Source organism: Triticum aestivum, chromosome 4D, assembly GCF_018294505.1.
Source record: "Triticum aestivum cultivar Chinese Spring chromosome 4D, IWGSC CS RefSeq v2.1, whole genome shotgun sequence".
NCBI classification, from domain to species: Eukaryota; Viridiplantae; Streptophyta; class Magnoliopsida; order Poales; family Poaceae; genus Triticum; species Triticum aestivum.
The window spans coordinates 490770244-490792619 of record NC_057805.1 but is presented as its reverse complement, the minus strand read 5'-3'; positions in this window follow the sequence as shown (position 1 = coordinate 490792619).

Below are 22376 nucleotides of genomic sequence, written 5' to 3'. Positions count from 1 at the left end.
CTGAACAAGTACAGAGATAGGATCGACATCCTTGACTCACTGAACTATGTAAACTACGCCGATTTGTCTTGGAGTCAACACCACGTGCATCAAGAAGAACTGGTACGTACTTTTTATACATTGATTTCCTCTTTTCCTCATGATAGTATGATACTCTTACTTTCCTCAATGCCGCACCCAAACAACAAAACCATAATGCAATAACACAAGCACCACGGACTAAAACACAAGAACGAACCAGACTGGGAAAGGATAGCAGAAAGGCCTCACAGGGTCTGCACACCAAAGCAAGAAGGAACACAATGCGGTCACTTCACAGCCCAATTTGCGAAATACTATAATGGAAAGAACTGGTCAAGGACAGAGAGGGTTTTCATGTAAGTTACCACTACATACACGTCAAATAACTTGATTTCTTTATTACCGTAATTAGTTTATTAACAATTGTGAACAACATGTAACTATAAACCATACATTTTCACATGCCTGCAGCCCAGCAAGGTCGATGCCGAATGGAAACCGGAGTACGTATACACACTCATATTCGGTAAAACCAACCAAATAAAGGACCATCAACTTCCTGGAAAACTCAAAGATTACAAACCAGAGACTACAAACCTTTTTTCACCCATGAAAGGTAATATAACTATTTTCATTTTTACCATCAGTCAACATTACTAGAGCTTCAAATATTTCTTTTAGAAACAACAGCCATAATTTTTTATCTGCTTTGACAGAGCGAGACAAAAAAACCGGCATCAATCGAAGAGCAGCAAGAAATACGCGCAACACCGGCATTCGTTTCTACACGTGGATAAGGCAAACGAGCTCTACAACATAGTCATGAGTGACACATGGCAGGATGAATGCAAAAGGTAACTTGGTTCCTTTTACACCTCAAATTAGTTAAAGTTAGGCAGCAATCACACAAATCAGAAAGGAAACTGGAAAGAACCTTAAATTCCTGTTTATCAGCTTACTTAGTTAATGACTTTCTCAACAAAAAATTCTTCTACTGCCCTGTATGTAAGCAGAAAAGTAGTATTCTCGAGAGATCAACCACAGAGCAAAAGCACAACTCTTACTGGATCAAAGCTAAAGGAAATATTTGGGCTTGCAAACAAGAAAAAACGTCAAGGAATGGAAAAGAAGGTGCTCGATGAGTTAGCAGAAGCATGGGAAAGCAGCAGCCAAACTATACACAAAAGACATAGACTATTATTAGGCCCAAGCTTTGCAGAGGTAAATTTCAAAAAAAATCACAGTGATCATATAAACTCATCTTTTTCGAACTATTGTTTAATCTCTTGGTACCGATCTATTTTTTCTAACTCGTTTTTATCGTTTTTTATTTGTTGCCTGCAGCACATTCTGGGTTTAAAGGATAAAAGAAAATCTATGAAGAACTTCATAGATGATTTCACATGAGAAAAGGATGTCCTGGTTCCTTTGTTCCTTAAGAAATGTCAATCAGAGAAGCTCAAAACAGCACAAATGGTAATAGCGTTTTCCATACAACAAAATAAAAATAAGCATATCAAACAGAATACTATATTCTAAACTCTCCTCTAACAATAAAACTTTTGTGCCACAGGTATTCATGCCATTTGAAAAGGAAGACCAATACACACTATTGGTGCTCGACAGATATAGAAGGAAGCTTCAAATCATCGAACCTGAAGAAACCTCTCTTGAAGAATTGAAGAAGCAAGAATACCTGAAAAATCAACATGATCGACACGTGCATGATGGCAAACTAATTAAGCAGATTGCTAACATGGAAAACAACGAAGCCATCAAAGAAAAGGAGCATAACAAATACCACAACCATAAAGACAAATTGGTAAGAATTGTAAATAACGCCATCTTTCAGTTTTACAAATTACACTACATGTCTCTCTAAAACAAAAACAAAATGCAATTCCCAGGTTCCCAGGTTTAAAGAAGTATACGAAATATTACTGGGTGAAAAATTTGAAAAGGAAAAGACTAGATGGGATGTTGAATTTTTACAGGGCGTTCCAAAGGTGAACAAAGGTGAAACCCCGTTTGCTGTTCTAAGGTTCGCGCATCTCTTTGATGGCAACCACTTCTTCGAAGAGATAGATAATTTCGACGTAAGTTTTCGCTTAAAACTCGAAATAAATCTGCTAGATATCATACAACTGCATGACCTAATACTGATGTGGTTTTTCTCCTTTTATCACTGAACTTTTTATAGGATGGCACTAAACAATGGAAAGCACAACAACTGTGCAAGCTACTATTTAGCGATCAGAATACAATCGAACCCAGCGAAATGGGCGATGAGATTAGAAAGATCTACGACGACATCACGGAATAAAAAGTTATTGATAAGCGAACGAGCCTAGCTCCATCGAAACATTAGAAGACGGTTTAACCGCACAAAATACTGTAATAATGATGCAACAGACTATTTTTATTGATGTAGTTCCTTGATTCTTCAGTAACCAAGCATTCGAACACAAGCTGGTGCCCCTAGACACTTCACAACTATCAATTCAAGCGGTTGATGACCATGCCCCATAAAGCCCCAAGTCCATCCCTAGACATATGTGCGTCACGTCGACACGCCGTGACTCTACATACTACTCACGCGTGACCGCCGGTGACTTTGATGTTTCACAAACATTCCCCCTTTCTGAAACCGTGTGCTGCCGAATGCCACCAACCAACAGCATGAGTCTGGCGTGAGTACAAACGTGACTCTCTAAATGAGTATTCAAACAAATGCATGTGGTGCCACCCACTCGCGTTGTTAGAGACCTCACACCTGTGCATCCACAATGGTGCCTTCCTACCTCAGTATTAGCAAGCAAGCCTCTTTGACCACACCACCATGTATCCAGAGGGTTAAGGGCCAACGATGCATCTCAAAGTCCCACACCACTCCATGCCCATAATGCCAGACACGCGTGACTCTCTAGAGGCTTCAGAACCGTGACTCCCTAACTGCGTATTCGGAAGCATGCCTCTGGTATCACACTTTTGAACATCCACAGGATTGATAGCTGTTCGCAACAACAAAAACCCCACTTCCGTGTCTCTTGGGTCTTCACCTCCGTGCCTTCCGTAACTGCATCCACGTGCCTAACGTGTCACGCCCCGCGACTCTTACATGGTCACGGTACCACGCCCATGTCTCTTCACAAACGTCACAACAGTGCATCTCTAACCGAGCATTCCAACACATGCCTCTGAGACCACACTATTGTGCACCCACAACGTTGATACCCGTGCATCGAGAAGTCGCAATCTCGTGCCTTGCGTACCTGGATCCAGGTGCCTCTCTCACATGACACTTGCCATGACTCTTACATGCCCCATGATGTCGCACAACCTTGACTCTGCACACTTCCAAATCGTGACCCTGGAACTATGTATTCGGAGCTCAACTCTGCTACTCCATCCACGTGCCTCCGGCCCCTGTAGTAACACACGCCGGTGACTCTAGAGACTGCAAACCTGTGCCTCACTAACTGCGTATTCCGACCCATACCACTCCTGCCACTCCTCAAGAAGCTGCGCTTGTGTGCACAACTAAACTGTACTCAGCGCAAAAAGACTGCTTTGCATTTTGTTGTTCTTAGAGTAAAAAGCAACATTACTACTTCAAAATCACATGATTGCTGAATAAACATAGTACTTAGCAAGCTAAATAACTTTCTCAATCACATAAAAAAACTACAACTTAACATAAGGAAACTTGTTTAACCTGATACAGATGACATTAGAAACTGCTTCGTGCTAACAGAAGTAAACTACGAACCTGATACAATAGAAAGGACAAGCATAAACACAAGCAACTCCACGACCAGTTTTCTATGTTTTCGTCATCACTAGTATCCGTAGTAAGGATCGTCATAATTCTTCTCTACCTCTTTTGCACTCTCCAGACCTTCTCTGATGTTTTCAATTCTCTTCCACGACTCGTAGGTGGCGTACGCATCTATGGCTGCATACTCAATGAGGTAATTTGGCAGTGGGCTGATCCCCCACAGTTTATGGTCTTCAAGCCTATCAATCTTATCCTTCATCTGTTTGTAGAATGGGTGGATCACGCTCCCTGCAACATCAGCCAAAGAGTGGTACCGCTTTCTTCCCTTGAAAGGAACTCTCCATTTGTGCTGGATGTCGATGTACTTGTCAGGGTTGATCTCCAAACCAGAACTTCGCAGCATCTCTTTGCCACCTTCAATACTGAAGCCGACAAAGGTGTAGAACCTGTCCTCCTTCAGGAACGGGCGCAGGCTCTTGGGCCTGCAGGGGGATGACACATTTAAGGTGGATCCATCAAGTATCGATCAAGTACATGCTTATATGGTACGTATAATTCAGGGACGAAAAAATTTCAGAAACTGCTACGCAGAGTTCAGAAATAAAATACAAGCACAGCATGTTATTTTTATTTTTGGTATTTACACTTGAATCAATTACCTAGCTACTTCTTAGCCACGTTAACACATCAATTCAAGAAACTGAACTACACTAGAACATGAAATATAGAAATTACACTAGAACAGAAAGTACACTAGAACATCAAGTTCAGAAAATAATCTCGTACATCAAATCCATAAATTAATCTAGTGCATCAAATACATAAACTGGTCTGGTTCAGAAACTTCACTGATACATCAAGTCAATAAACCAATTTAATCAAATTTCAGGGTGAAAAGCTAATTAAACAGAAGCATGGAGAGGTTGAAACTGTAGGATGGTTCACCATTTTGTTGCCGCGGTGATGTGATATACCAAACAGAGTTCCTCCACGCATAACTATAGAACCGCTGCCCTCTGCGGAGGTTCGTCCTCCCTGGTATACTCGACATCAACGCCGATGTACTGAGGGTACGAGCCGCAAACCCTCTTCAGGATCCTGCTGATCATCTTGTCGGCTTCCTCGGGATTGCTGGTGCATACGACATCCAGCTTTCCCTTGCCGTGGATGTCAACCTCCTTGAGGTGCACTTTGTAGTCGTGCTTCTGACCGGGGACCTGAACGTCGTCGACCTCGGTGCTCTGGTCGGACATCTCGCCACGAGGACGCTTGGCAGATGGTTCCTCCGCCATTATCCTCCTCCAGGGATGGCCGCCTTGACACAGAGATTGTGAGGAGATGCTAGTTGAGATGGAACGGCAATAGTGTTTTCGGGATTGAGCGGCTATGGAAGCGTAGTTGCCCTTTGTGCCAAGGTCTGGGTCGTGGAGAAGGCGGTTGGACGCGGCCTCGTCGTGGTAGTGAGGGCGGAAGACATGCGCTCGTTGTTGCTGTGCGTCTAGGCAACCACCGAGTGGCAGTGCTCGCGGTTGCCGGGAAAAAGCAACCGTCAACTCGTCCGATTAAGCATGTAACAAATGCTATTGCTCCCACCTTTTCCCGACGCACGCCGCTACTACCACACGACCAATGCTGCACAAACTTCACACATGTGGACCCACAACCGATACTCTCTGAGTACTATTCGCACCGATGCCTCTACTACCAAACTTCTCGACGCATCACTCTCATGTGCCCGTGGTGACACATGCTCGTAACTCTAAAGACTTCACAACCGTGACTCTCTGAGTAAGTCTTCAGATGCATGCCCCTGCCACCACACATTTGTGCATCCACAGAGTTGATACCAGTGCCTCTATAATTCGAACGTCGGTACCTGTAGAGCCTGGTGTTCCGTGCCTCACACGTCTATTAAGATGCTATAGCGAACAAAAAAAAGCCAGGCGACACGAATCTTGATACTAAAATCAGACCGTCGAAGATTACAGACGGTTCCATCATTTCCATCTCTCCCACCTCCACTACTCTCTTCCTTCCTCTCTTCCACAGCAAAATCTCGAAACATTCCACACTCACACAAGGTCTCCTCCTAGGTTCAGTACACGGGCCCAAATTCCAAGTAGAGTTCCCCTCGCAAAACAACCGCCACCACGCTTCGCCAACCACCCTCCCACTTCGAGATACACAACGTCAAACGGTGCGGCCCAACAACACAAAGTACCCACCCGACGGCAACGAAGCAAGGACTTCAACACCGCCGGCGGAGATCACAACAAAAAAAGATGAACAGATAGAATAGACCGATGGAAGCGAGAAGCCGAACACAAGCAATCGAATGTAAATAACAATCTATCCCATTGCATTCCCCGAGGTAGATCGTAGTGATTTGTCCATTTCCAGGGACAACAACCCCAGCCACCACAAAAAGCCGAGTTTTGCACTATCCAAAATCAACTTGTCTAAAAAATTGAAGTACTGTACACACGACATTTAATAGAAACGCTACTGCTACCCGCTACGGAATTTTCACCACACGATATGTGCTTAAAAGTACTACACCTGCCACATCACTAACTATAATACCTCAAACGATTCAAATACTGCGAACGTCCTGAGAGCTCAAACTTGGTAATTACACCAGATTTTTTATGCCCGTTGTCCCTTGATTGATTGTAACTATTTTCAAGTTAAGTGCCTCATGTCCGTCAGTGCAGTGTTTTTACTTCAGTGCCTCCTGTACCAGAATTCGTGCCTCCTGTACATTCAAAGCCCTGCCTCATGTGCGTACACCCACATGCCTCACGTGTCACTCGCCCAGACTCTTACGTGCCCCGTAATGCCACACCTCACATGACTTCACGAACGTGGTTCTGTAACCGAGTAGTCGGACCCATGCCTCTGCCGCCACACGTTTGTGCATCCAGAGAGTGCACACCCGTGACTTGAGAAAACACAAGTACGTGCCTATTGTGGATTCACCTTTTCTGCCTTCCATGCCTGAACCAACGTGCCTCACGTAACATGTGCCGTGACTCTTACATGGTCCCAGTGCCATGCCCGCGTCGCTCCTGAAACTTCACAACCATGCCTTTTAACCGAGCATTCTAACACATGCCTCTCCCAACGCACTATTGTACTACATCCACAGGGTTGATACCCATGCCTCAAGAAGCAGCATGTCCGTGCCTGGGTTGGCTTCATTTCCGTGCCTCCGCTGCTTACATCCACGCGCCACACGCGACACTGGCCTCCTGTGCCTGCATCTACGTGCCTGTAGAACCTGCACTTCCATGCCTCGTGTGCCTGCAACCACATGCCTGTAGAGAGGCTCCACTTCAGCACTACCACGTGACTTCACAAACGTGGTGCCTTCATTTCTGTGGCTACACGTACCTGCACCCACGTGCCTCACATGTCACTCACCCAGACTCTTACGTGCCCCGTAATGCCACACCTCACGTGACTTCACGAACGTGGTTATGTAACCGAGTAGTTGGACCCATGCCTCTGCCGCCAAACGTTTGTGCATCCAGAGAGTGCACACCCGTGACTTCAGAAAACACACGTACGTGCCTGTTGTGGATTCACCTTTTCTGCCTTCCGTGCCTGAACCAACGTGCCTCATGCTACCTAACGTAACATGCGCCGTGACTCTTACATGGTCCCAGTGCCACGCCCGCGTCGCTCCTGAAACTTCACAACCATGCCTCTTTAACCGAGCATTCTAACACATGCCTCTCCCAATGCACTCTTGTACTACATCCACAGGGTTGATACCCGTGCCTCGAGAAGCAGCATGTCCGTGCCTGTGATAGCTGCATTTCCGTGCCTCCGGTGCTTACATCAACGTGCCCCACGCGACACTGGCCTCCTGTGCCTGCGTCAACGTGCCTGTAGAACCTGCACTTCCGTGCCTCGTGTGCCTGCATCCACATGCCTGTAGAGAGGCTCCACTTCAGCACTACCACGTGACTTCACAAACGTGGTGCCTTCATTTCTGTGCCCACACGTACCTGCACCCACGTGCCTCACGTGTCACTCGCCCACACTCTTACGTGCCCCGTAATGCCACACCTCACATGACTTCACGAACGAGGTTCTATAACCGAGTAGTCGGACCCATGCCTCTGCCGCCACACGTTTGTGCATCCAGAGAGTGCACACCCGTGACTTGAGAAAACACACGTACGTGCCTGTTGTGGATTCACCTTTTCTGCCTTCCGTGCCTGAACCAACGTGCCTGACGCTGCCTAACGTAACATGCGCCGTGACTCTTACATGGTCCAAGTGCCACGCCCGCGTCGCTCCTGAAACTTCACAACCATGCCTCTTTAACCGAGCATTCTAACACATGCCTCTCCCAAGGCACTCTTGTACTACATCCACAGGGATGATACCCGTGCCTCGAGAAGCAGCATGTCCGTGCCTGTGATAGCTGCATTTCCGTGCCTCCGGTGCTTACATCAACGTGCCCCACGCGACACTGGCCTCCTGTGCCTGCGTCAACGTGCCTGTAGAACCTGCACTTCCGTGCCTCGTGTGCCTGCATCCACATGCCTGTAGAGAGGCTCCACTTCAGCACTACCACGTGACTTCACAAACGTGGTACCTTCATTTCTGTGCCCACACGTACCTGCACCCACGTGCCTCACGTGTCACTCGCCCACACTCTTACGTGCCCCGTAATGCCACACCTCACATGACTTCACGAACGAGGTTCTATAACCGAGTAGTCGGACCCATGCCTCTGCCGCCACACGTTTGTGCATCCAGAGAGTGCACACCCGTGACTTGAGAAAACACACGTACGTGCCTATTGTGGATTCACCTTTTCTGCCTTCCGTGCCTGAACCAACGTGCCCCATGCTGCCTAACGTAACATGCGCCGTGACTCTTACATGGTCCCAGTGCCACGCCCGCTTCGCTCCTGAAACTTCACAACCATGCCTCTTTAACCGAGCATTCTAACACATGCCTCTCCCAACGCACTCTTGTACTACATCCACAGGGTTGATACCCGTGCCTCGAGAAGCAGCATGTCCGTGCCTGTGATAGCTGCATTTCCGTGCCTCCGGTGCTTACATCAACGTGCCCCACGCGACACTGGCCTCCTGTGCCTGCGTCAACGTGCCTGTAGAACCTGCACTTATGTGCCTCGTGTGCCTCCATCCACATGCCTGTAGAGAGGCTCCACTTCAGCACTACCACGTGACTCCACAAACGTGGTGCCTTCATTTCTGTGCCTACACGTACCTGCACCCACGTGCCTCACGTGTCACTCGCCCAGACTCTTACGTGCCCCGTAATGCCACACCTCACATGACTTCACGAACGTGGTTCTGTAACCGAGTAGTCGGACCCATGCCTCTGCCGCCACACGTTTGTGCATCCAAAGAGTGCACACCCGTTACTTGAGAAAATACACGTACGTGCATGTTGTGGATTCACCTTTTCTGCCTTCCGTGCCTGAACCAACGTGCCTCACGCTGCCTAACGTAACATGCGCCGTGAATATTACATGGTCCCAGTGCCACGCCCGTGTCACTCCTGAAACTTCACAACCATGCCTCTTTAACCGAGCATTTCTAACACATGCCTCTCCCAACGCACTCTTGTACTACATCCACAGGGTTGATACCCGTGCCTCGAGAAGCAGCATGTCCGTGCCTGTGATAGCTGCATTTCCGTGCCTCCAGTGCTTACATCAACGTGCCCCACGCGACACTGGCCTCCTGTGCCTGCGTCAACGTGCCTATAGAACCTGCACTTCCATGCCTCGTGTGCCTGCATCCACATGCCTGTAGAGAGGCTCCACTTCAGCACTACCACGTGACTTCACAAACGTGGTGCCTTCATTTCTGTGCCTACACGTACCTGCACCCACGTGCCTCACGTGTCACTCGCCCAGACTCTTACGTGCCCCGTAATGCCACACCTCACGTGACTTCACGAACGTGGTCCTGTAACCGAGTAGTCGGACCCATGCCTCTGCCGCCACACGTTTGTGCATCCAGAGAGTGCACACCCGTGACTTGAGAAAACACACGTACGTGCATGTTGTGGATTCACCTTTACTGCCTTCCGTGCCTGAAGCAACGTGCCTCACGCTGCGTAATGTAACATGCGCCGTGACTCTTACATGGTCCCAGTGCCACGCCCGCGTCGCTCCTGAAACTTCACTACCATGCCTCTTTAACCGAGCATTCTAACACATGCCTCTCCCAACGCACTCTTGTACTACATCCACAGGGTTGATACCCGTGCCTCGAGAAGCAGCATGTCCGTGCCTGTGATAGCTGCATTTCCGTGCCTCCGGTGCTTACATCAACGTGCCCCACGTGACACTGGCCTCCTGTGCCTGCGTCAACGTGCCTGTAGAACCTGCACTTCTGTGCCTCGTGTGCCTGCATCCACATGCCTGTAGAGAGGCTCCACTTCAGCACTACCACGTGACTTCACAAACGTGGTGCCTTCATTTCTGTGCCTACACGTACCTGCACCCACGTGCCTCACGTGTCACTCGCCCACACTCTTACATGCCCCGTAATGCCACACCTCACGTGACTTCATGAACGTGGTTCTGTAACCAAGTAGTTGGACCCATGCCTCTGCCGCCACACGTTTGTGCATCCAGAGAGTGCACACCCGTGACTTGAGAAAACACACGTACGTGCCTGTTGTGGATTCACCTTTTCTGCCTTCCGTGCCTGAACCAACGTGCCTCATGCTGCCTAACGTAACATGCGCCGTGACTCTTACATGGTCCCAGTGCCACGCCCGCGTCGCTCCTGAAACTTCACAACCATGCCTATTTAACAGAGCATTCTAACACATGCCTCTCCCAACGCACTCTTGTACTACATCCATAGGGTTGATACCCGTGCCTCGAGAAGCAGCAGGTCCGTGCCTGTGATAGCTGCATTTCCGTGCCTCCGGTGCTTACATCAACGTGCCTCACGCGACATTGGTATGTCCTGTGGTTCTCTACGTGCCTATAGAACCGACACTTCCGTGCCTCCTGTGCCTGCATCCACGTGCCTGTAGAACCTGCACTTATGTGCCTCCTGTGCCTGCATCCACATGCCTGTAGAGAGGCTCCACTTCAGCACTAACAGTCTCAACACTAAAATAATAATAATACTGTAGCACACAAAAAAACCCAAGCCAAGCATAATGAATCTTGTTGCCCAAACGGACGGTTGAAGATTAGGGACGGTTCGATGGTTTCCATCTCTCCCTCCCTCTTCTACTAGCTTGCTTCCCCTTCCGCAAAGTAAATCTCGAAACCTTCATCACTCCCGCACGCTCTCCTCCTTCCTTCTGCACACAAACACAAACTCGAAATCGAGTTCGCCTCACCAGACAACCACCACCGCGTTCGCCAACCACACTCAAATCCGACATACAAATAGCCACACTCTGCCCGCAACAACACCAATAACCCCGCCGACTGCGGCGACCGACGGCGAGGACTTCAACAGCGGCGGCGGAAATCGCAACAAAAAAGGAGCAAGGACACAATAAGCGGATGGAAGCGAAGAACACCGCACAAGTAACTGAAGGTAATTCTCATTCTATCCCACTCCATTCCACCGGGTAGATCGTAGTGATTTTTCCACCTCCAAGAACAGCAACCCTAGCCACCGCTACCAAGGAGTTTTCTAATAACCTAAATCAATTTTCCTAACAAATTGAACTAGCGCAGATATGAGATTTAATAGAAATGCTACTGCTCTCCGCCCTGGGATTTTCACCATACGATTTGTGCTCAAAGGTAAAAAACCTGAAACATCAGTAACTAGAATACGTCGATAGATCCAAACCCCGCAAGCATCCTGAGAGGCCAAAACTGATAACCGTACGAGATTTTCTACATCCCTTGTCCCGTCAATGTAACCGTTTTTCAAATTAAGTGCCTCTGGTGTGAAATACCGTAAACAAAGAATAGGTGTACCCTGTGCTTCTAGGGTAAAAACAACCCGTGCCTCTCTATCCATGCAAATTTGTTTTCACACCACGCAGGGTTTTTTCCTGTGACACTCGACTCTGCTTCTAACACCTACCCATTTTTTATGCAGCAATGACAAATCCTCACGAAGAAGCTAAAACCCAGCAAAATACTGTCGAAGACCCTGCTGAAGAGCATGCAATCCAGCAAGCTCCTGTCAAAGGTTTGAGCAAAAAGTCTCCACTGTCCATCTACAAAAACTATATTGAGATATTAATAACTTAACTGCTGTCCTTGACAACAATAACTTAACTATGTCTACAAATAAAACTACCTGCCACTTTTTATATATTTCTTTATAGAAAACATTAAAAATGTTCGCACACTATCTTATTTTTAATTCAAAAACAGTTTAACTTACCCAATAAATCTTGAACTATCATTGATGATATTCCTCCCATTATGAAATATCACCTGCAGAGTGCATTTTTGTCTCACAAAATGCTTCACCCTAACTTCACTATGCCAGCTGCACTCATAACCATAATTAATATTTTCTTCCATCCCCTGATCAGCTCAATCGGTAACAATAGTAATAACTTATCTTAACCCAAGAAAAGAAAAGTAAAAATACCCTTTGGGAGTTTCACATTCCTTATGCATAATCATGGAAGATATATATTTTAAATGTGTATCAATTATTTTCGGACAAAAAGAACATCCTTTTTTGTTACCTGGTCATTATACAGGACACGAAGACGGTGATATTCAAAGCGCAGAAACAGGCAGCATCTCTCCTCATTCATCAGAAAAGGACACAGAACAAAACATGAGGAACAAACCACTTGCAGAAGAAATGATAACTTACACCAGGCTCAACAAGATTAAACATCTAGCAACAAGCAAAAAGAGAGAAAATCAGATACAAGCACTGTTTTTACTCCTGGAGCAAAAAAGCAAAAGCAAAAGGACAATGCTGAAAACATCGTCGACACTAGTACCTTGCAGCATCAGCCATTACCTCTAATGGTACTCCCGCCAACAGCACCAACCGCCATGAAGAAACAAGGTGAACGCAAGAAGAAAAACAAACGACAAAGGGTAGAAAAAGATCAAGACGATACCAACAGCAAAGGTTCAGATACCAACGATGACGACGATGACAGGGAACATGATGCAGATTTCATTCCTACAGACGGCGATGATGCCGAAGAGCATGACAGCGACGCAGAACATGAAGACGATGTAAAAACACACTTATGTACTAATTTTGAATACCACTATTCAGCACTCAGGATCTAAAGTTCCTTTCTAACGAAACCCTTTCTTTTTGTCTTCTGAAACAGAGCAAATCGGGACAGAAGGACAGAAAGAGGAGAAAGACAAGCGGAAAAGAATTGGCAGCACCAACAGTTGACGAAGAACACCAAGAAACAAATGAAGAGAAATGCCAAATCAAGGCAGGGGCAGCGCTCATGTCAAGAAAGCATGGAATTTACTTAAAGACCGTCACAAGCAAGATATTAGGACGGCAGGATTTGGCAGCATAGAGAACTGCAAAATAACGGGCTCCATCCGCAGACCACTTGCAGCACACATCTACGAGAACCTGGACACAGAAAGCATGACAATAACCTTCGGTGATGGTACCGAAGACAAGAAACTCAAGATTACCAAGGAAGCTATACACAAGGTGTTTGGATACCCAAACGGCACGGAAAAGTCAACACCAAGGCCAGCAAAGAGCCCAACTTCAATGAAAGAACTGATGTCAGACCTTGGCTTCAAACATACAGATTTCAAGCCAAAAGAACTATTCACGAAGCTAGAAAAATTGGTGGAACTAGATGACGAACAATCAAACAGGAAATCAGTTAAAGTATTTTTCCTTATTTTTTTCCACAACGTTGTCTGCGGGTCAAGCGCCGCTATCTTCGCCCGACAAGCTATAATGGTAGAGGACATGGACTATCCGGAGATGGCAAAGATGGATTTCTGCAAGGTAATCATCGAATGTATTAAGGAAGGAGCCAAGATATGGCAGAAACACAGAAATTTGCCTCGGGAAGAAAAGAACAAAAAGTATGCCAATGGTTTGGCACAGGGGCCAGTAATCATGTACCTCGACTCCCTGCTGCTGCCAACCGACACAAAAGAAATGCGGAAGATTGCAAAGACAATGGACAAGACCTCATTACCACAAGCAAACCATCTCAAAGAGAGTGACCTAGCGAAAATAGCTAGAGCAGACATGAAAAGGGACGAAAAAGCACGACCAGATGACTATGAATTTGGCAAAATACAGGTATAGCTATAGTGTACATAAATCAGTCCTTCCCTTTTTGAAAACGGTTTCCATTCTAATCAACTACATTCCACCAAAACGATGCAGGCATGGAAAGGAACAGCAGAGAGGATCTTCTATGCCAACACAGCATCAACTTTGTCTTCAATTCGCCAGATAGCAGGAGAACATCGCAAACAACAGCAACACCAGAACACGACCAAACTGCTACCACCTCCACCCAAACGCTGGCGCGAACCATGTGTCGGCACCATTGGAAGCAGGGAACCAAACAAAAGCATCAGCACAGGAGCAGAAGAAAGATTCCAAAGGATAAACAAATTGTTGGAAAAAGTACTCCATGAAGCAGAACAGATACCCGCAGTAACCACCAAGGCTGAAAACCAATGCAACGAAAAGGAAAAGATATTGGATGAAAAAAACAAGAACCTAGTCGTGCAACAAACAATTGCCCTGATGGATTCATTGGAACAACTCAAAAAATTTCAGGACATAGTTTGCACAAGGTACCTGACAGACAACGCGACCCTGCAGACACTAGAGCAAGCAGATCCAGCAGCCTCAAGTAGACTAGCCGATGCCAACCGCATGAATGAAATCGTAGCCACAACAGAACCAAGAGAAAGGAGAAAAAAATAAAGAAGAAGACGAAGAGAGGAAGAGAAGAACAAAATCAAGGGACATAGGCATTGATAAGAACAAGATAAAGCGGCAAAAACAGGTAAGTATATACTAATGCATGGTGCCATACGCACCCTAAAGCAAACCCCTGTTTTCATACCTAAACTGAAAAGAACTGCCTCAATGCTTTCAGGAACGTACCAATAGCACACCAGGCCAAGATGAACTCCAACAGCAGGATGTTGTCAACAACCTCAAAAACACGAATGAATGCAACAAACAAAGCAACCTCACAACAGATAATGCTACAACAACAACTACCCCAACACAAGCACAAGATACGATCGACGTCAGAACCTGTGAAGAGGTCAGTATGACCATCCATTTTTCCTTTCAAAACCGGATAGAGTTATATGTTAACTGACAAACCTCCAACAAAATATAGGCTCAGCTGAAGAACAATCAAGTCAGCAGCCCCGCCAACCAAATGCAAGAGCCTAACCCACAATCAACCGTTAGCATAACAAACGACAAAGAAGAAGAAAACAACGAAGAGGAGGTAAACTTCCATAGCCCACTATTACCCACACCGAAAACTCATAAATGGCAGGAAAGAAAGTGAACCGCAAACTCATACTATTAGGTCTCCAGGTATCACAGGCACTGCAAGACCAAGAGACAACCCGTGTTGAAATTGAACCCCATAGTGAACCTCAAACAGACGAAGGCGTCACAGAACAGGAACTTTGTGTACAAGAGATTTCACTACTAGGAAAAGGCCTGCTAGTGGCGCACCTGTTTTGCCTACTAATGGCGCACTACAGGTGCGCCACTAGCATCACGCCATTAGATTTCTTAACTAATGGCGCACCACAGGTGCGCCATTAGTATCCCAGATACTAATGGCGCACCAGGTAGTGCACCATTAGTATACCATACGGTGCGCCATTAGTATGCCTCCCAGGGCGGCATATTTAACCATGTGCTCTGGCTTACTAATGGCGCACTTGTTGATGATGCTCCACTAGTGTGCATTTTGTAGTGCGCCACTAAAGTGCTGGGTGGTGCGCCACTAGTATGAATATTAGGGATTTTTTTTCTTTTCTGATATTTGCACAGGTTACAAAACATATTACTGCACAGAATATAGACAGCACAACATATAAACAGCAGAGTTATCGAATACAATAGAAGATTAGTCTCCGAATACAATTCATCATATTAGTCTCCGAATTCAAAAGACCGAACAAAGTTAGAACATTACAAGTCTCGAAACCGCGAGTAGCGAGTTTGTCTTCACATTACAAGTCGATATCGATCATCTAAACTACCATCACATAGAAGAGAGCTGCGGTCATCACGATTAGCATCATCGCGATGAAACTGGTCTACATTCGGTTCCTCCTCCGCTCCCTCCTCTCTCCCGCTAGATAGCGCGCGTATCTAGCTTCTGCCTCCGCCCTAGTGGTGTACCCTTTGTAAATGTTACCGCTGAAACGGTGAACCTGTCTCCGACACTCCTCCCAATCGTCGTAGACTTCGGGAACCTTACCCTTGTACACGACATACGATGGCATCTCTATGCACTAGCCAAACAAAATGTTAGTAGCAATTCACAGACAATACATAAGCAATATATAAGTATGCAACAAAAGGATCGGAAGAGAAAAGCAACACATTAATAGCACGATTCATGGTCCTACTAATAAATAGCATCGATTACATATAAGTTGAATGACTGTCCAAACCAAAGAGACATACAAGTTCATTAAGTTTAATATTACAACATGAGCCAATCGACATTTCAGAACTACATAGCATCACTACTTTTGACTCGACTCAGGGACCGGAGCGTGGATGAAGCCGCCGTCTTTCATGATGGTCATGAAATCGCGGGCGTTGTCAGCCTGCATTTGTAGCGTTGTTTCTATCTCACTGTTGGACGGTTGATATCTGAGATAGAACTGCCCCGAGGTACGAAGGACATCTTGATGGATGATTTCCGCAAATTCCGATTGGATGCGAAAGAATTCTTGTCTGATGTCCGCGTCCTGGATTGCCGACAAGCGTGCGGCCCAATCTTTGAGATTATTTGGTAGTAGAAGGTGATTATGGTCTCGTACGATCGCCCGCATGTGATGGAGGGCGTAGTAGGCATCCTTCTGACCGCCAGGCGGCTGCTTGACGCAGGGGAACATCGTATTGTGGGTGAAGATGTGCTTGCCGTACCTATGAACTGGCCTGCTGAAGGTGCCTCCAGATCTGGCGTTGCCGGGGAGAACATCATCAAGAACTTTCTTGATATTTGTGTAGTCTTTCTTCGACTGATGGTCCGGGTCGAAATACGTGGCCATGGAATATTTCGGGCTTAAGAGGATGAGTGTGCAATGTGTGTCACTGCACAAAACACAGAATGTTAGAAAGAAAAAAAGAACGATCGAAATCTAAGAAAGCATATGTTACGGGGCGGTGAGGGGATGACTTACTCGGGAAAGTAAGGCACGATGAAGTTATCCTTATCTGGGTTTGCCAGAATGACGCCTTCGAGGTATGAACTCGCGACTTGCCGGTCCCCAGCGCTGCCCAAGATCTTGGCACGCATGTAGAAGGGGTCGACTATCACGATGTCCGGGGTCTTGTCTCTAATGATCCGCATCTCCATACTCAGCGAAAATAGCCGAACGAAGGTGTAGTGCAGCGGATGAAGGTTAAACATAGCGAAGATGTCATCAAACCGCAGGACGATCGTACCCCCGATGGCGCTATCCACAAAGCCCTTGCCCTCTGGCACCTTGGCCACGAAAACCGAGTATGCCACATCATTCTCGGAGAGACGCCGCTTCTCCAAAGAAAGAACACTGTCATGCAGACTCCGCATAGCACCGGTTGCAGCATTGAGCAGATTAGTCGGTAGCATCGGCCTACCCGCCACATGCACCCTCCTCGAGATATCCTTAGGTGAAGGTGGCCCATCCTGAGCACGGATCGTACTCGGTGCCGGCTGGCTCGCACCGCCCTTGTTATTCTTTCGTTTCCGTCCCTTCTTCCTCATCTGCTGTAATGGGATCGAGTTCTGCTCAGAGACCTCCTTCTTGAGTGTGTTGGGGCTGATAATATTCTGCACCTCGGCTATCTGAGGCTCGGTGAAGGCGGCAGCTGGAGGCGTCTCCTGAGAACTGAACCCCAGACAATGCCTGTTGCAATTGGGTTTCTCCACGGTACCAGCTAGATCGCGGTCGTCTTTCTCAAGGTTGGGTTCTTGAGAAGGAGGCCCGAAGAATTCGTCACCGTACCCATGTTCGGCAAAGTACTTATCGACGTTGGTAAATGTACCGTCGTCGTTGTCATTGTCGTCCAGATCCTGTGCCATATGCATGTCCGGATCCTGTGCCATAGGGATGTCCGGCATGTCCGGTAGCGTTGCGGCGGTCTTGCCATGGCTTGGCGCCGGCACGACTGGCGGTGTTGTCTGTGGGGTGGTGTCCCCCGCCCCCAAACGAATCTGGCTCTTCGGCCAAAGTAGAGGCCAGCTTACGCAGGCGCTGAGGGTCATCACATCATCTTCGTCGGCCCCAGCGGGTCGAATCGGAGGTAACAACTCGTCGCAGCCTGGCAGCACCCGAACCAGTTCAACCCTATACACGGTGGGTGGCATCGGATTACCGTGGAACACGGGGTTGCCCAGTTGAACGATTCTGCCCTTGGCGACATCGATCAACTCGCCGCCCACAAAGTGTAGGAGAGTGCATGGAACGCCGGCGGCGCCCTACGAAAACATGTAGGGCGTCAGGGATGCCCAGTCAAAGGCAAGGAGATGAAGTCATCGGCCGAGAGGCTTAGTTACCGTGATGGCGTCGAGCTCGGCTAATGTCGAGGCACCGCCAACGGCAGGCGTGCAACTGACGGAGGGGCCGCTTGCTGCCGAGGTGCCGGCCGGCGTACACCCGGGTGCATTAAGCTCCAATGTCCGTGCCGGCGCCGGAGACACCAATACCGCCTCCGCCGGAGACACCAATGGCGCTGCCTGCGCGTTGTGCGAGTTGCTGGCCGTGAAGCTGGGAACCGGGGGCGGCCCCTGTTGGCCGCCCGCAATCCACGTCTGCAGCCCCTGAATCAAGGTAGGCACAATGGCGGTGAGCGTCGTTCCCAATTGTTGTTGCACTTGCTCTTGGACAATCTCCGGAATCCGCGCCACTTGTGCCTTGAGTTCTTGAACCTCGCGCGACTGGCTTTCCGAGCTGGTCTTTTTCTCCTTTCGCCCACCAGCGTTATAGTATGACGACCATTTTGTGGACAAGCCTTTGCCGGCCACATGACCAGCTGACGATGGCTTACTGAGCTTATCCTTGTTTTTCATTATGTTCAACGCCCTATTTAGAGTGCTGTCCCAAGGGGAGCTCTGAGACGACCCCGCGCTACTGCTTTCAGTCTCCTGCGGAAGGAATGTGAACCATTTAGAAATTTGGCTTCATTAATTAGAATGCAACCATATGGAGCTAATTACGCGGGGGTGTATTCCTTACCAGAACACGCTTAAGCGCCTTGGTCTTCGGATCCGTGGTAAGCTCCTTTGTTACCGGGTCCTCCTTGTACCGGGCCCTGACATAGTTCCTGGTCTGCTTCTCACGGTATTTCTCGAAGCGGGGCGGTAGGCCTTGCTCGGCACGCTCCGCGTCCTCCTTGTCCCATATAGGTTCCGCCACTCTGTAACCGCCGGGACAGAGTTTGTGGACCCTTAAGTTCAAGTCCCGCATCTCTTTCCCCCACTGACTTGATTCCTCGGATGCGCCGCTCTCGCACTTGATCTTGAACTCCTTGTAGTCATCTTCACTAATCGAAGGATTTTTCGCCTTGATCTTCTCATAACTATCAACTTTGTTAATCATTCTCTTCACCGCGCTTCTCCAAGTAGACAGGGTCGTGCTCATCTTCGTGAGGGCGGCACTGTTCACTTTATTCCCTGAGAGGCGTGTTTTTGCAAAGTCAGCGGGGAACTTGTATCGTTCGTGCAGCTTCGTGAAGAGGAGGTTGCGCAAATTCCCTCGGTCCTTATGCCTTAGGTTCTCGGTGTTGATCGAGACGGTGCTCCGGAGAATGCACCCGAGCTAAACCGAGTACCCCTTGACTAATTCTTTGGGTGCCGTTGGATCCCCGTCGCAGTTCACTTCAGTAAATTCCTCCTTGACGGTGCCGTGCATGTTCGGGCGCCGGTCCTTCCGTTGCCTCTTCGGTTGGCTGCCATCTGTGCGTGCGCTGCCGTCATCAGTGGTGGCATCCTCGGCGGCACCATCAGTGGTGTCATACCCGACGCCACTAGGGGTTGTGTAGTCAGGATCGGTGTCTTCCGCGGCGTCCTCATAGCGGTGAGGTTCTTCCTCCATCTCCTGGGACAGCTCCCAGAATGCCTTGCCGCCCGAACCGCCGACCTCATCGTTGTGGGCCATGTTTCGCTCTAAATAGGAAAAAAGTTTGGTCAAAAAGTTGGTTATTGTCAAGGAACAAGATCATGGTCTCATCATTCAGGGTTTGTCGACACCAAGGCATCCTAAAAGCTAAGCTTTTATCATTTAGGGTTTGTCGACGCCGAGGCACCCTAAAAGCCTAAGCTTTCATCATTTAGGTTTTTATCGACACCGAGGCACCCTAAAAGCCAAGGTTTTATAATTTAGGGTTTCTCGACACTGAGGCACCCTAAATGCTAAGTTAAGTTTTCATCATTTAGGGTTTATTGATGCCGAGGCACCCTAGGTTGACTGATATATATGGGTATCTTCTAATAATATACCCTATCAAGAAAAGGGAAGGAGAATTCTAAGTTGGGCCTAATCACTTGGCTCTATTGCCACCTATGGTTTAATGCAGCAAGAATAAAGGGGCAGTTGATCCTACTTAATTAAGTACTAAGATACCCCGGCCCATGCATTAGTCGCAAGTACCCCATATGTCCTATTTTTAGCAAAGTCATGCTAAAATTCACGGAAAATTTCAGCATGACCTTTGCTGAAAATAGGACATATGGAGTACCCGAATTTGCCAGAACGGAAGTTAATCGACATTCCGGCAAACTCAAGGGCCTCTCGGGGTACCTGCAAAATCATCACGACACGATGGTCGGAGACAAAACCCAGCAAACTAGCACCACAATGTGCCTCTACTTTCATATGGATGAAAAGGCCACAGACCATATGGTCCTCTGCTTTCATATGGACAAAAAGCAGCTCAACTTATGTGAGCTTCCATTCCAGATCTAATAGCAGCAAGTTGTTCACTTGTACTTGCAGGCTAAGAGCTTTGAGATTTTAGTTGGCCAGGTAAACATCGAATTGTCCCCTAAAGTTCATATATGCTACTATAAAACAGTTTCAATAGAGGTTCTGAATTTCGATGTCTTAAAATTATCATCATTTTCATGTGGGAAAAATCTTAAAGTTATATGGTGAGATGCTTAATTAAGAGCAAACTCAATTTTGATGGTATCTGTGGCAGAACTTGTCGAATTGTGTAGTCCAAGTAGCTAGCTGCCTTCAAGAAAAGAAATCTGCAGTGGCACATCTGCTCTCTGAATGCATTGGCAAGAAACAAAACAACACCTAGTACCATCCATCTGCTATGGCCGTTTCATGCAGTTTAACTAAGCACTAACAGGTAATTATATAAAAGAAAACTTGGCGCGTGTCACTTAGCTTGGGCAAGCAACATACCTCGTCCTCTTGGTTAGTCCAAACAAGCTGTATGCTGAGCCTCAACTCACCACCTGCACATTTTACAGCATCCATGAAACGAAAAATTGAACATAATTGTCAACCAACAAAACCAAAACACAAACAGGACTTCAAATTTTAGCACGATCAGGAAGAAAAACAGGGTTTTCAACTACTATATTCAGTTTCATGGCATCAGTTGAACAGTTGAAAAAGAACAAGCTTCATTTAAATTTCTTGCTGCTAACAAACATAACTAATGTCAGTACTCAAAAAATAGAGTGACCACACAGGGAACAAACAAACTATTCACTTTTTATTTCTTCAGAATTTGACCAGAAAGAGAACAACCAGACTACATTCAGTATGAAACATGACTACTCCAAAAACAGAGTTTCAGAATTAAAACTCTATACTTTTTCTTTCTTCAGATTTTGACACTGACAATGAACAAACAAACTGACGAAAATCACATCCTTCCTATCATTCACTTTTCACATCCTACACTTCTCACATCTCAAAACTCTAACGATCACCTGCTACTTTGAACACCTTCTCATGGCATGATCGCCCGACCCAACGCCTGCAAGAAAACACAGGCTACTTTGAGCACCTGCTCATGGCGTCCCCGAGCGTAGTGGAGGCGCGATCGCGGTGCGCTGAGCGGGCCTGGGCGGGGCCAGGGCGCGGCCAGGGGCCGAGGGGAGCACGGCCATGGGGGCGGCAACCAGGAGCTGGGGCGCGGTGGTGCGACAGTCTACGGCGACGAAATCGAAGGGGGGGAAGGGGAACCGGTGCAGCTCACCGAGAGGAAGACGATGGCGAGCTCGTGCAGGGCCGGGGTTGATGAGGTGACGCGGATCGACGGTGAGGCCGCGGTGGCCGGAGGTGGAAGAAGACCTCGATCCGCGGTGAGCTCCTGGACTCCTTGGTGGGGTGCGGGGACGACGGTGGTCGCGGGGACGATGCGGTGACGGCGACGACCTAGTCGGGTGAAGCAGT